Raw genomic sequence first — 14,266 nt, 5'->3', positions numbered from 1 at the left:
AGAAGGCTTGAAACTCTGCTGCTGTGAACTGGGCCCCATTGTCTGCTACTACAACATCCGGTAGCCCATATGTGGCAAACAGCTTTCTAAGCACCTGGATGGTCCTAGCAGTAGTCATGGTTGAAATTGGAATTACTTCCAGCAATTTAGAGTGGCTGTTGACCACTATCAAGAATAGTTGTCCCTAAAAGGGCCCAGTGAAGTCGATGTGAATCCTTGAACACGGTGTGTGCGTTTCCTCCCATTTGTGGACAGGAGCATCTGGCATTTCTGGTCTGGACTGTTGACACGTGTAACACCCATGTACTTGGGCCTCGATAGCCTTATCTAACCCTGGCCACCATTGGTAGCTTTGTGCCAATGCCTTCATCCAGACTATCCCCAGATGTCCCTCATGCAGAAATTGAAGTACATGGTTTCTTAATGAACTGGGGACAATAACCCTGCTCCCCCATAAAATGCAACCCTTGTGAGCTGAAAGTTCATGACTAGGTGTGAAGTAGCTCTGGAACTCAGGTCCAGGATTATTTTCAAGCCACCCTGTGTGAATCCAAGACAATACTCTACTTAAAACCTTGTCTGCAGCAATTTGTGCAGCCACATCCCCAGCATGGAGGGGAAACTCAGGCAAATCCTGAATTGACAAAATGCGAGCTACTGGAGCTGCATCTGGCTCTATCTGTGACAATGGCAACCTGCTAAGGCCATGTCTTTGTCTTTGCCAGGTTTGTGAATCAGCCTGTAGCTGTAGGCTGACATAAAAATGGACCATCTTAACATCCTTGTGGGCAGAATTTGAGGTGTCTGCCTATCAGTAGTAAATAACCCCAACAGTGGCTTGTGGTCAGTGAAGACCGTGAATTCCCTGCCATGCAAGTAATCATGGAATTTCTTCACCCTGGCCACAATGGCCAAGGCCTCCTTGTCAATCTGAGCATAATTGCGCTCAGCTGAGGACAATGTCCTTGAATAATAGGAAATGGGGATTTGAGTCCCATCACTTGACAAATGGCTTAGGACAGCCCCCACCCCATAAGGGGATGTGTCACATGCAATGCATACAGGCAATGACTCTTTAAAGTCAGTGAGCACTGAATTGGAGGACAGTAGTGATTTTACTACCTTAAAGATGTTTTCATGAACCTTGGTCCACGTCCATGGGGTGTTTTTGTCTAAGAGCTGGTGTAACAGCTCTGCCACTGCGGCCTTGTTAGGAAGGAATGCATGGTAAAAATTAAGGAGACCCAGGAATGCCTGAAGCTCTCCTTTTGACCTGGGGCTAGGTGCCAGCTGAATGGCTTTCAGCTTTGACTTGGAAGGGTGGATGCCTTCAGCATCAATATGGAATCCCAGGAACTCAGTAGAAGGAACCCCAATATTACATTTATTTCTTTTGAGTTTAAGGCCTGCTTCATGGAATTGTTGAAGGACGGTTTTGAGCTTCCTTGCTAGCACCTCAGTGGACTCACTGGCGATGAGCACATCATTGAAATAGGGGCAAACCCCCAGAATACCCTTGAGTGTATACTTCATGACTCCTTGAAAAATCCCAGGGGCTACGCTAACCCCGAATTGGAGGTGTTTGACTTTAAAAGCTCCCCTATGTGTAACAATGGTTTGTGCAGCCACTGTGGCCTCGTCCACAAGTAACTGCTGATAGGCCTATGCCAAATCTAATTTTGCAAATACTGTACCCCCTTGCAGTGATGCCAAGATGTGGCTAATGACTGGCACCGGGTACACATGCTGCTTAAGTGCCCTATTTATGATGCACAAATCAGCACAAATCAGTTTAATCAGCACAAATTCTGACCTCCCCATTGGCCTTAAGTGGCGTGACAATTGGGGTTTCCCATTCACCCCCATCTACAGGCTGTAGTACACCCTGGTTAACCAGCTTGTCCAGCTCTGCATAAATTTTATGTTTAAGTGCAAATGGCACTATGTGGGGTTTGATCCTAGTAGGCATTATGGCAGGATCAAGTTTAAAGGCTATCAGAGGCCCTTGTACTCTCCCAGGCTAGTGTCAAAAACGTCCGCGAACTCCTCACATACTGATACCAAGTTTGCCGCTATTAAACTCGTTCTCTGGCCCTCCACCACAATCACATCCAGGGCCCCCGAAAACCCCTTGAACTTGATGGCCAAGGTGGCCTCGCCTTTGATGGCAACTTGGGAGTTTTGGAAGTCAGTCAGGATGATATCAGATGGCCTATGCTTGGCCTGCCTCTTGCTGTGGTTGCAGATGAAATGGAAGGTTTTGAGGGAAATGATGGAAACAGTTGAACCAGTGTCCAGTTCCATCCTGCAAGAAACACCTTGCAGCTCGACTTGAAGTCACAGTTGGGCTTAAGGGGGCAGTGAGCTCCCATGTGGCAAACGCTCCAACAGCTGGAGCAAAACCCTACACTAAGATGCCCCGGGGCCCCAGTACCTCTCCTGATTGGAATGTCTGAATGGCGGTCCTTCTGGTGACCGCTGCAGACTGATGCGATGTGGCTAGTCTTTCCATAGGCCTGACACGTGGCTGTCCGGAACCTGCAGTCCATGCATTGGCGGCTGCCACAGCCCGGACACTGAAGGAAAGGAACTGCTTTGTAAGGAGTCTTCGGTTCCTTGTCATGGTGCCGTTGGACCTTGTCAACTTCATGGTCGAAGTCAATGTCTTCTACAAGTTCGGTGTCCTCATGGTGGACGGCTTCCTCATGCTGAGTGCTTTTGGCGGGCCACATGGCCTTCACAGCTCTGCCAGTGGCTTCATCCGCCATGGTTTCTTTCAAAGCTTCCTGGAGCAAGAGAGTCTCTTTTGCAAAGAGTTTCTGTTGTAGCTCTCTGCTCTAAAGTCCACAGATGAGTCAGTCTTTCTTCTAAGTCCGAAAATTGGCACAGGCGTGAAGCTTGTCTCAATGCCATGATGAATTCCATTGCCATCTCTCTGGGTAGTTGAACTTGTTGTTCAAAGGCATGCCTCCATGTTATCACTGATAATTTGGGCTGGAAATGGTTGCCAAGCTGCTTCTTCAGGTCCGCATAAGTAACAGACTCTAGCTGCGCTGGTGCGACCAAGTTCTCCGTGATATCTTAGGTTGCAGTCCTGCAGACACAAACAAGTGTTGTGGGCTTCAGGCCATCTTTGGCAACTTGGTTGGCTTGGAGGTAGTTTTTGACCCTCGAGATGTAGGATGCCCCTCTCTCTGGGTGAGTAACATCAAACTCCTCAAGCTTTCCGACTTTCACCATCTTCGGGAAGTATTTGCGGCTTGGGCCTCTCGTTGCCTCGTCCTGCTTCTTTGTAGGCCCTGGGACTGATACACAGGGCTGGTGGTCACTAGTGTTGCGTGCTAGGCCGACTCACGGGTGGGAATGCATTTCCCGCTAGGTGCTTGCTAGCCTCACCCCTAGTGACTTTCAGCTCTTTCGAAGAAGCAGGATCTCACCTTCATCGCCAGTGTTGTGTATTGGGTTTCTTGCAGACGAGACAAGAGAGTTCAAACAGGCACATTGCTTTATTGGATAACAGGAACTGAACTAGTAGCCAAGGCTTCTATGCAGTTATTTATAAAGTTGGCTGAAGTAGCCGAAGGACCACTCGGGACGACAGGCTACTTAACTAAAGGTTTATTTAGAGCAAGACAAAACAGAATAACTCGCCCGGCTTTTATAGCCGGCAGCTGTCAGTGAGGGCCAATCAGGAACGTTCATTTTGGCGCCGCGTCTATCCGGACCAATCCACGTCGTCTGTTCTTGACAGTTCAGGCTTCCGCATGGCTCGGTGTTTTGACAGTCGCGAGCTGTCAGTGGTTGCGCCTGCGCCGTGCGGGGAACTTTGACAGCTGTCAAAGTTCCCGCGTGTTCTCCTGTCAGCTTTGTTTTCCCTCATTGTATAACCGGTTAACTTGTTAACTTATATATTAAAGCTGTTTACAGATATAATACACCCCTTACCCCTCCCCTGGAGCGTTTCCTCCCCCTTGGTTGTTGGAACCTGCCCACTGGTAGTCCTTTAGGTAGGCGGGGGCTCTTCGGTTCCTGTTGGAGCGACGTGGAAGTGGGCCGATGTCTGGTTCTGCCGGTAGTGCGTCTCTTTGCCCCTCTTCCTCTTGGTTTGGCAACGGTATTTCTGGGGGGGGTTGTAGGTCGAGTTCCTCCAGTTGGGGTTCTGGGTTGTGTGGGGGTTGTCTGGGTCTGAGTTGGTCGATATGGCGGCATAGATTGCCGTGAGTTTGTGTGGCTATAAGATAGGAAATGGGTCCTGTTTGTTTTAGCACTGTCCCTTGGACCCATTTGTTTTTATCCGTGTATGATCGTGCCCATATCATTTGCCCTGGTTTGAGTGTGCGGTTTGGGGGGGGTTGCTCGTTTTCTTCCGGGTATGTGTCAGGATGTAGTCTGTCGAGCCGTGTTATCAGCCTCCTCCCCCATCTTAGTTCTGCAGGCGATTTGCCCGTTGTTGTGCATGGAGTTGTGTGTTGTGACATTAGGAACTGGCTGAGTCGTCGCTGCCAGTTCCCCTTGACGAATTTTTTCAAAGCTTCTTTTGTGGAACGCACCATAATTTCGGCCATCCCGTTTGTCGATGGGTGGAAGGGTGCAGACGTGACCAGCCTAATACAATTCTTCATAGCGAACATCTGAAATTCACGAGAGGTGAATTGAGGGCCATTGTCTGAAACTATGGTGTCTGGGAGGCCGTGTGTGGCGAATATTTTCCTTAGGGCTTGTATAGTGGCTCCTGACATTGTTTTTCTAAGGGGAGTGACTTCTAACCATTTAGAATAACTGTCCACTACAATTAGGAAACTCTGTCCCTGGATAGGTCCTGCGAAATCTAAATGTATGCGTGACCATGGGTTTTTTGTAGTTTCCCATTTGTGAATTGGTGCTTGGGGTGGTTCGTTTCGTGTTGCTTGACAGGTGTAGCACCCTCCCACATATTTTTCTATCTCTTTATCTATGCCAGGCCACCAGACATAACTTCTGGCCATAGCTTTCATCTTGACAATGCCTGGGTGCCCTTCGTGTAAGATGTCTAACGTTTGATTTATGTTCTTATTTGGTATTATGACTCGATTTCCCCATAGCAGGCATCCCCTATGTGAATATATTTCATTTTTCCTGTTAAAGTATGGCTGGAATTGGGAGTGTGGGTTTTGTGCTGGCCACCCTGTTGTGGCCCACCTGAGAATTCTGCTGAGTATTATGTCCTTAGCTGAGTTGTTAGCTATAATCTTTGCAGAGAGGGGACAGTCTGGAAGTTGAGAAATTGCTAGAATCAGTCCAGCTGGGGCTGGGTCTGGGTCCTTGCTTTGAATTGGCAGTCTGCTGAGGCAGTCTGCGTGTCCTAATTCCTTTCCTGGTTTATGGATTAACTGATAAGAATAGGCAGATAAGAATGTGGACTACCGTAGTATTCTCGGTGAGAGAATCTGAGGTGTTGTTTTATTCCACGTGAATATCCCTAGTAGGGGTTTGTGGTCTGTGAATATAGTAAAGGATCTCCCATAGAGGTAGTCATGAAATTTTTTAACCCCTGCGACTATTGCTAGGGCTTCTCTGTCTATTTGTGCGTAATTCCTTTCTGCTTTTGACAGAGTGCGTGAATAAAAGGCTATGGGTCTTTGGGTGCCGTCCTTGTATAAATGACTTAACACTGCCCCAATCCCATAGGGAGATGCGTCGCAAGCGATGCATATTGGTGTGTCTTCTCAGAAAAGGGTGATCGTTGAACTATTACAAATAATCTTTTTTAATGATTGGAAGCTATTTTCATGTATTTTGGTCCAGGACCAGGCAGTTCCCTTGTCCAGGAGCCTATGCAGAGGCTCTGCGATAGTGGCTTTGTGGGGCAGGAAGGCGTGATAAAAGTTTAATAATCCTAAAAGGGCTTGGAGTTCTTGTTTATTCCTTGGGCTTGGTGCTGTTTGAATAGCCCTTAGTTTTTCTGTGGTGGGGTGGATGCCTTGGCCGTCTATTTTGTACCCTAGGAATTCTGTGGATGTGACTCCAATGGAGCACTTTTCCCGTTTAAGTTTGAGACCGGCTTCTCTGAGCCGGCTCAGCACAGCTGACAGTCTGTCAGCTAAGTTTGCTTCATTTTCTCCGGCGATGAGAACATCGTCGAAATAGGGGCAGACCCCGGGTATTCCCTTCAGGGTTTTCTCCATGATACCCTGGAAGATACCCGGGGCTGCCGATATGCCGAATTGGAGCCTTTTTACTTTAAAGGCACCGCGGTGGGTGACAATTGTCTGGGCTTCCGCGGTGTCATTTGTGACAGGCAGTTGCAAATACGCCTGCGTAAGATCAAGTTTAGCAAAAATGGCACCGGAGCGGATGGAAGCAAATACGTCCCTTACCGCTGGCACCGGGTAAGCATGGGGGCTGAGAGCTAGGTTGAGGGTCGCCTTATAGTCCGCACATAATCTTATTTCCCCGTTAGGTTTAACAGGGGTGACTATTGGGGTCTCCCAGCTTCCCCCCTCCGTAGGTTCGAGCACCCCGAGACCTACGAGGCGTTCTAGTTCATTTTCTATTTTTTCTTTAAGGGCAAAGGGTACTCTCCTAGCTCTTATCTTTATGGGTTGGATTGCTGGGTTTAATTGTAAAGAGATGGGGGGACCGGTGTATTTTCCTAGTGTGCCATCGAAGACGTCTGCATACTTGTTGCAAACGGCTTCGAGACTGGGTGATTGTACTGTATTTACCCCCGTTATGGCGATCCCTAGAGGGCCGAACCAGTTCAGCCCTATCAGGTTGGTGCGGTTCCCTGGCGTTACTAGAACTTCTAAGGGACCCTTGAATTTTTTGTACTCCACTGCAACCTTAGCCCTCCCTTCCAGAGGAATAGGGGTTTTTTGAAAGTCTGCTAGGTGGACCTGGGTTTGCCTCAGAGGAATTTTTCCCTTGCTTTGTTGGCAGATCTCCTGATACGTTTCAAATGAAATTAAGGAGACTGCTGACCCGGAATCCACCTCCATGAGGCATGGCACTCCCTGAATTTTTACCCTGATCCTCACCTTTGAACTTAGGCTGTTTACCCTATCAATTGTTTCTACAAGGGCCCCTGGCGTTTTTCCTCTGTTGGCCCGGGTAGCTGGCCTACCTGGGGAATTGGCCTCCAAATCATTGACGTTGTCGCGGCCCCGGCTGCGGCACACCGGTTTGATGTGGCCAGTCTTCCCGCAATTGTGGCACTTAGCGTTTCTGAACCGGCAGCTTCCTCGGGCATGATTGCCCCCGCAGCTGGCGCAGGCGGCCCGTTGCTCGTAACGCGGTGGTGGCTGAGGGGGGTTCCTGGATCTTCGGCGATCCGATGTGTCGCTTCTTCTCTGTTGTCTGCGTTCCATTCTGCGCTGAAGGGCTTCCCCGTCAGTGAAGTCCACCGACTCGTCGCTGTCGCTGAGCGTTGCGCTCTCTTGGTATACGGTCGCTGGGCTCTCTGGGGTCGTGGTAGTCGGTTTCTTCTTGTGGTTATACTCGTAGGCCATGATTTCTCTGGTCAATTCTGCCAGGCTCATGTCGGTTTTGGATGTCAGCTTCTTCTGTAGACGTTCGTCCCTCAACCCGATCACCACCTGGTCTCTGATGCGGTCTTCTAGGTCGGGGAAGCGGCAGTTCCGCGCGGCGTGTCTGACCCCAGCGATGAAATCGTTTGCGGGTTCGTCTGGTCGTTGTTTCTTCTGGGCGAATTGTACCCGCCAGTACAGTTCTGAGCGGGCCGGCATATAATGCTTAGTAAGCTGGTCTACCAGGTCCGCGTAGGAGACCTCGGTGATGGGTACCGGGCTAAACAGCCCGACGGCAGCGTCGTATACTGGGGGTCCGCTGATGTATAGAAGCGCGGCAGCCTTTGCTCTGTCGTCGGTGACCTTGCTGACGAGGAGAAATCCCTCGACTTGCCCCAGGTGTGATTGCCATCTCTCGGGATGGCGGGTATCGAATTCCCTCACACGCCCGAAGTTTGCCATGTCGTCCAGTCCTAGGTCTCACTCCGTTGGAAGTTAAAACTTCCAGTGACAGCTCTGGCCGGAAACTCTCTTCCACGGCCGTGACTTCAGCTCAGGAGCGATCCCATCCTCGTCGCCAGTGAAGTAGCCGAAGGACCACTCGGGACAACAGGCTACTTAACTAAAGGTTTATTTAGAGCAAGACAAAACAGAATAACTCGCCCGGCTTTTATAGCCGGCAGCTGTCAGTGAGGGCCAATCAGGAACGTTCATTTTGGCGCCGCGTCTATCCGGACCAATCCGCGTCGTCTGTTCTTGACAGTTCAGGCTTCCGCATGGCTCGGTGTTTTGACAGCCGTGAGCTGTCAGTGGTTGCACCTGCGCCGTGCGGGGAACTTTGACAGCTGTCAAAGTTCCCGCGTGTTCTCCTGTCAGCTTTGTTTTCCCTCATCGTATAACCGGTTAACTTGTTAACTTATATATTAAAGCTGTTTACAGATATAATACATTGGCCACTAGGTGGTGGCCAATAGGTTTGAAGGAACCTATTCTCACATCAGAACCAACCAATGGTTGTCCTGGAGACTGCATGTCTGGGCAGTCTGTGACCGTTACACAGATTCCCTGATTAAACAATCTCAGACAGCATTCAAAGACACGTGGCAACAGTTCAAGTAAAAAGCCCAATACATTACACTTATCCTTTTCTTTCTCTCAGAAACTATTACACAAATTTGAAGACCTTTCTTTTATTCATCCAAAATAAAAAAGCTGCTCAAATCACACTTCTGCTTTATTATTTGTATGTCTCCTTTAATTATTGTTGTTGTTATTAGCTGCGAAGTCGTGTCCAACCCATCGCGACCCTATGAACAAAGTTCCTCCAGGTCTTCCTGTCCTCTACCATCTTCTGGAGTCCATTTAAGCTCATGCCTACTGCTTCAGTGGCTCCATCCAGCCACCTCATTCTCTGTCATCCCCTTCTTCTATTGCCCTCAATCTTTCCCAGCATTAGGCTCTTCTCCAGTGAGCACTTCCTTCTCATTAGGTGGCCAAAGTATTTGAATTTTAGCTTCAGGATCTGGCCTTCTAAAGAGCAGTCAGGGTTGATCTCCTCTAGGACTGACAGGTTTGATCTCCTTGCAGTCCAAGGGACTCACAGGAGTCTTCTCCAGCACCACAGTTCAAAGGCCTCAATTCTTTGGCACTCAGCCTTTTTTATGGTCCAACTTTCACTGCCATACATTGCAACTGGGAAGACCATAGCCTTGACTATACGCACTTTTGCTGATAGGGTGATATCTCTGCTTTTTAGTGTGCTGTCTAGATTTGCCATGGCTTTCCTCCCCTGGAGCAAGCGTCTTTTAATTTCTTGGCTACAGTCCCCATCTGCAGTGATCTTGGAGCCCAGGAAAATAAAATCTGTCACTACCTCCATTTCTTCCCCATCTATTTGCCAGGAATTGAGAGGGCCAGATGCCATGATCTTGGTTTTCTTAATGTTAACTTTCAAGCCAACTTTTGCACTCTCCTTCTTTACCAGCAACAAGAGGCTCTTTAGTTCCTCTTCACTTTCTGCCATTAGAGTTGTATCACCTGCATATCTTAGATTGTTGATATTTCTTCCGGCAATCTTAATTGCAACTTTTGATTCATCTAGCCCTGCTTTCTCATGATGTGCTCTGCATATAGGTTAAATAGGCAGGGTGACAGTATATAGCCTTGCCAGACTCCTTTCCCAATTTTGAACCAATCAGTGGTTCCATGTCAAGTTCTCACTGTTGCTTCTTGGCTCACATATAGGTTTCTCAAGAGACAAATAAGATGGTCTTGGTACGCCCATCTCTTTAAGAACTGAGGACCCAGATTGTTGGGGGCAATTAAGCTGACTTTGTAATAATGCCGCTTGGGGGTGTGTGTGAAAGCCCTAATAAGCAGGCATATACATAGAATGAAGGCTACTGCTAAGCTTGTAAGCCGCCCTGAGTCTTCGGAGAAGGGCAGGATATAAATGGGATTAAAATAAATAAATAAATAAATAAACTTGCCACAGTTTGTTATGATCCACACAATCAAAGGCTTTAGCATAGTCAATGAAGCAGATGTTTTTCTGGAACTCTCTAGCTTTCTCCATGATCCAGCGTATGTTGGCAATTTGATCTCTAGTTCCTCTGCCTCTTTGAAATCCTGCCTGTACTTCTGGTAGTTCTCGATTCACATACTGCTGAAGTCTAGCTTGTAGGATTTTAAGCATAACTTTACTAGCATGAGAAATGAGTTCAATGGTGTGATACTTTGAACATTCTATGGCACTGCCTTTCTTTGGAATTGGAATGTAAACTGCTTTTCCAATCCTGTGTCCACTGTTGAGTTTTCCAAATTTGCTGGCAAATTGAGTGTAGTGCTTTTACTGCATCGTCTTTTAAGATTTTGAATAGCTCAGCTGGAATACTGTCACCTCCACTAGCTTTGTTGTTGCTCAGCTTTTCTAATGCCCACTTCACTTCACATTCTAGGATGTCTGGCTCGAGGTCAGTGACCACCTCATTGTGATTATCAGGGACGTTAAGCTCATTCTTGTATAGTTCTTCTGTGTAGTTTTGCTACCTCATCTTAATCGCTTCTGCCTCTGTTAGGTCCCTGCCATTTTGGTCCTTTATGATGCCCAGTTTTGCATGAAACGTTCCCTTCATCTGTCCAATTTTCTTGAAAAGATCTCTGGTCCTCCCTATTCTATTGTTTTCTTCTATTTCTTTGCACTGTTCATTTAAGAAGGCATTCTTATCTCTTCTAGCTATTCTTTGGAATTCTGCATTTAATTGGGCGTATCTTTCTTTTTCTCCCTTGCCTTTCACTTCCCTCCTTTCCTCAGCTATTTGCAAAGCTTCCTCAGACAGCCATTTTGCTTTCTTGCATTTCTTTTTCTTTGGGATGGTTTTGGTTGCTACCTCTTGTACAATGTTGCGAACCTCTGTCCATAGTTCTTCAGGCACTCTGTCTGTCAGATCTAATTCCTTAAATCTATTTGTCACCTCTACTGTATATTCAACAGGGATGTGATTTAATTCATACCTGAGTCGCCTAGTGCTTTTCCCTACTTTCTTTAGTTTAAGCCTAAACTTTGCAATGAGAAACTCATGATCTGAGCCACAGTCAGCTCCTGGTCTTGTTTTTACTGACTGTATAGAGCTTCTTCATCTTTGGTTGCAGAGCATATAGTCAATCTGATTTCTGTGTTGACCATCTGGTGATGTCCACGTGTAGAGCCATCTCTTGGGTTGTTGGAAAAGAGTGTTTGCTATGACCATCGTATTCTCTTGACAAAATTCTATCAGCCTGTGCCCTGCTTCATTTTGTACTCCAAGGCCAAACTTGTCTGTTATTCCAGTTATCTTTTGGCTTCCTTTAGCATTCTAATCCCCCATGATGATAAGGATATCACTTTTTGGTGTTAGTTCTATAAGGTGCTGTAGGGCTTCATAGAACCAGTCAATTTCATCCTCTTCAGCACTGGTGGTTGGGGCATAGATTTGGACTACTGTGATATTGAATGGTTTGCCTTGGATTCAAACTGAGATCATTCTGTCATTTTGAGGATTGTATCCCAGTATTGCTTTTCCTACTCCTTTATTGACTATGAAGGCTACTCCATTTCTTCTGAGGGATTCTTGCCCGCAGTAGTATACCTGATGGTCATCTGAATTAAATTCACCCATTCCTGTCCATTTTAGTTTGCTGATACCTAAGATATCGATGTTCAGTCTTGTCATCTCTTGTTTGACCACGTCCAGCTGTCCTTGATACATGGATCTTACATTCCAGGTTCATATGGAGAAAAATTCTTCACAGCATCGGACTTTCCTTTTACCACCAGACACATCCACAGCTGAGCATCCTTTGGCTTTGGCCCAGTCACTTCATTCTTTCTTGCGCTACTAGTACTAGCCCTCTGCTCTTCCCCAGTAGCATATTGGATGCCTTCCGACCTGAGGGGCTCATCTTCCAGTGTCATATCGTTTTGCCTTTTGGTACTGTCCATGGGGTTTTCATGGCAAAGATACTGGAGTGGGTTGACATTTCTTTCTCCAGTGGATCACATTTTGTCAGAACTATCTGCTATGACCTGTCCGTCTTCGGTGGCCCTGCACGGCATAGCTCATAGCTTCATTGAATTACACAAGCTCCTTCGCCACGACAAGGCAGTAACCTGACATTTTAAAATCCATTTGCAGATCCACATCCAAATCTTTAATAACTGATTTTAAGCACACTCTCTTTTTTTGGCTGACTATACAGTAGCATGTGAAAGAGTAGTTAATTAACTTTTGCTCATTGAACCGTGTTTCTTTTTCTTTCACTGGGTTGTCACAGCCCTGAATTCAGTATAAAGATCATAAATAAGTACAATGTTGTCATGACCTTTAACTGGGAGAAATGATCCATCATGGGGTAATATTTTTTGTAAATGAAGGCGAATATATATGTCCCAGGATAACATCACCTGTATCTCCTATAGCACATTCAATGTTTGGATGAGCCCACATTGTAATTATTACCAAAAAGACTTTTTCACCTGTAATTGATTTGGCCACAGTGGCACATACCTTGATTAAAGGTTGACTCAGCCTTTCCTCCTTCTGAGGTTGGTAAAATGAAGACCCAGGCAGTTGGGGGTAATATGCTGACTCTGTAAGCTGCTTAGAGAGGGCTGTAAAGCACTGTGAAGCAGTATATAAGTCTAAGTGCTATTTTTTTTAATAAGAAATACATTTAATAGTGCTTAGAAGCTTCATACAGTCCAAAATACTGGAAGAATGTTCTGAGAGGCCTCAGACAGCTTTCACATTTACTAGTATTGTATTTAATAGCAGAGAAACTCTGCAGAAAATTTGCTATTCAATCCCACAAGAAAATCTGAATCAATGAGGTAAAGCTCTCTTCATTAATTGTTCTCATTTGTTAGCTGTTGTCTGTTATGTAATCCAATTTTTTCCAGATAGAACAAAGTAGAAATCAGCTTCTTCTCCCCCACTTTCTGGATGTAGGGTTCCATACTTCCAATGTCCAGGCCAGATTTTTCACATGTTCGTAACTAGATAGGTTTTGGAAATGATCCATTCAAAGTTAACAAGCAGTAGTGTTGTGAAAAATAAGAGTGTATAAAAGAAGACAGGGTTGTGGGATTGGGGGTGTTGTGTACTAGATTCTGTGCTTGATTGAAGAGATGAGGCGAGTGAGTTCAGCAAGAATCATTCTTTATTTACTTGTAGGAACTGAACTGGGAAACAGGGCTGCAAGTGCAGCTATTTATACCCTGGCCTCTAGGTGGTGGCCAATAGGTATAAAGCAACCTATTGCCATCCTAGAAGCAGCCAGTGGCGGCGCTGGAGATGGGTTGTCTGAGGAGTTGGGAGCCGTTAGCCAGCTTGCCTGCTTAAGCAACCTTCCAGCAATTAACCCCACGTGATACACTTAGTAAGACAAAGCCCAATACATTACACCCCTCCCCCCTACAATGTACACACATTATAGCAACAAAAGGAATGATTACAGCAATTACAGAGTTTACAGGAATACAAATGGTAGTATGCATAAGTACACATTGTTCCGTATTTTGCTAATACGGAGGCTCTCCTGGCTAGCAGCAATTCAGTGATGAACACAACATTACAATTATTTTGGAACAAAATCCTGTAAGTATGCAGGAGGTTTGCGAACCCTTGTAGAATGCCTGGGAGAGCCAGGCATCCCCCTATCTACCAGCTTGCCCGCAGGGCTGGGTAGACCAGAGTCCTTGAGTTCAAGCGAGTCTGGCTGACTCGGGTTTCTCTGGCTGGCCATTCCAGGTTGGCCCACCCCAGAGTCCATTTATTCCGCAGAGTTAGCACAGTGGCTGTAGTGTTCTGGTTGACTTTTTCCATCAGGGGACACATGTTGCTTTCCCGGGCTTTGCCCCTCTACAACCACCTCCCTGTTGCTCTGACTGCTAGAGATCTCAGAGCATGTGGATTGTTCAGCCTGGCTGTCAGATGGGACCTGAGAAAAAGTCCTTGCTTTGTGGCCGTTCTGGAAAAATTCTTCCTCAGCTGATCGATATGGCAATGAACAACTCACCTGCCATCTAGGCCTACTTCATATGAGAGAGCCTGAAGTTTTGGTGATTTTTCCTGGCACCCACAAGTTTCCATGCCCATAGTTCTGGGCCCACACCCCATCACCCACTTGCAACCTTCTTTGGGGGTCCTAGGTGAAATGCATCTGCTACCTCCCATATCTGGGTGTAACCTGTCCAGTTTTGTGATTAGTCACCTTCCCCAGCA

Source organism: Vipera ursinii (genome assembly GCF_947247035.1).
Source record: "Vipera ursinii genome assembly, chromosome: 2".
Lineage (NCBI taxonomy): Eukaryota > Metazoa > Chordata > Lepidosauria > Squamata > Viperidae > Vipera > Vipera ursinii.
Note: the sequence above shows the minus strand (reverse complement) of the source record.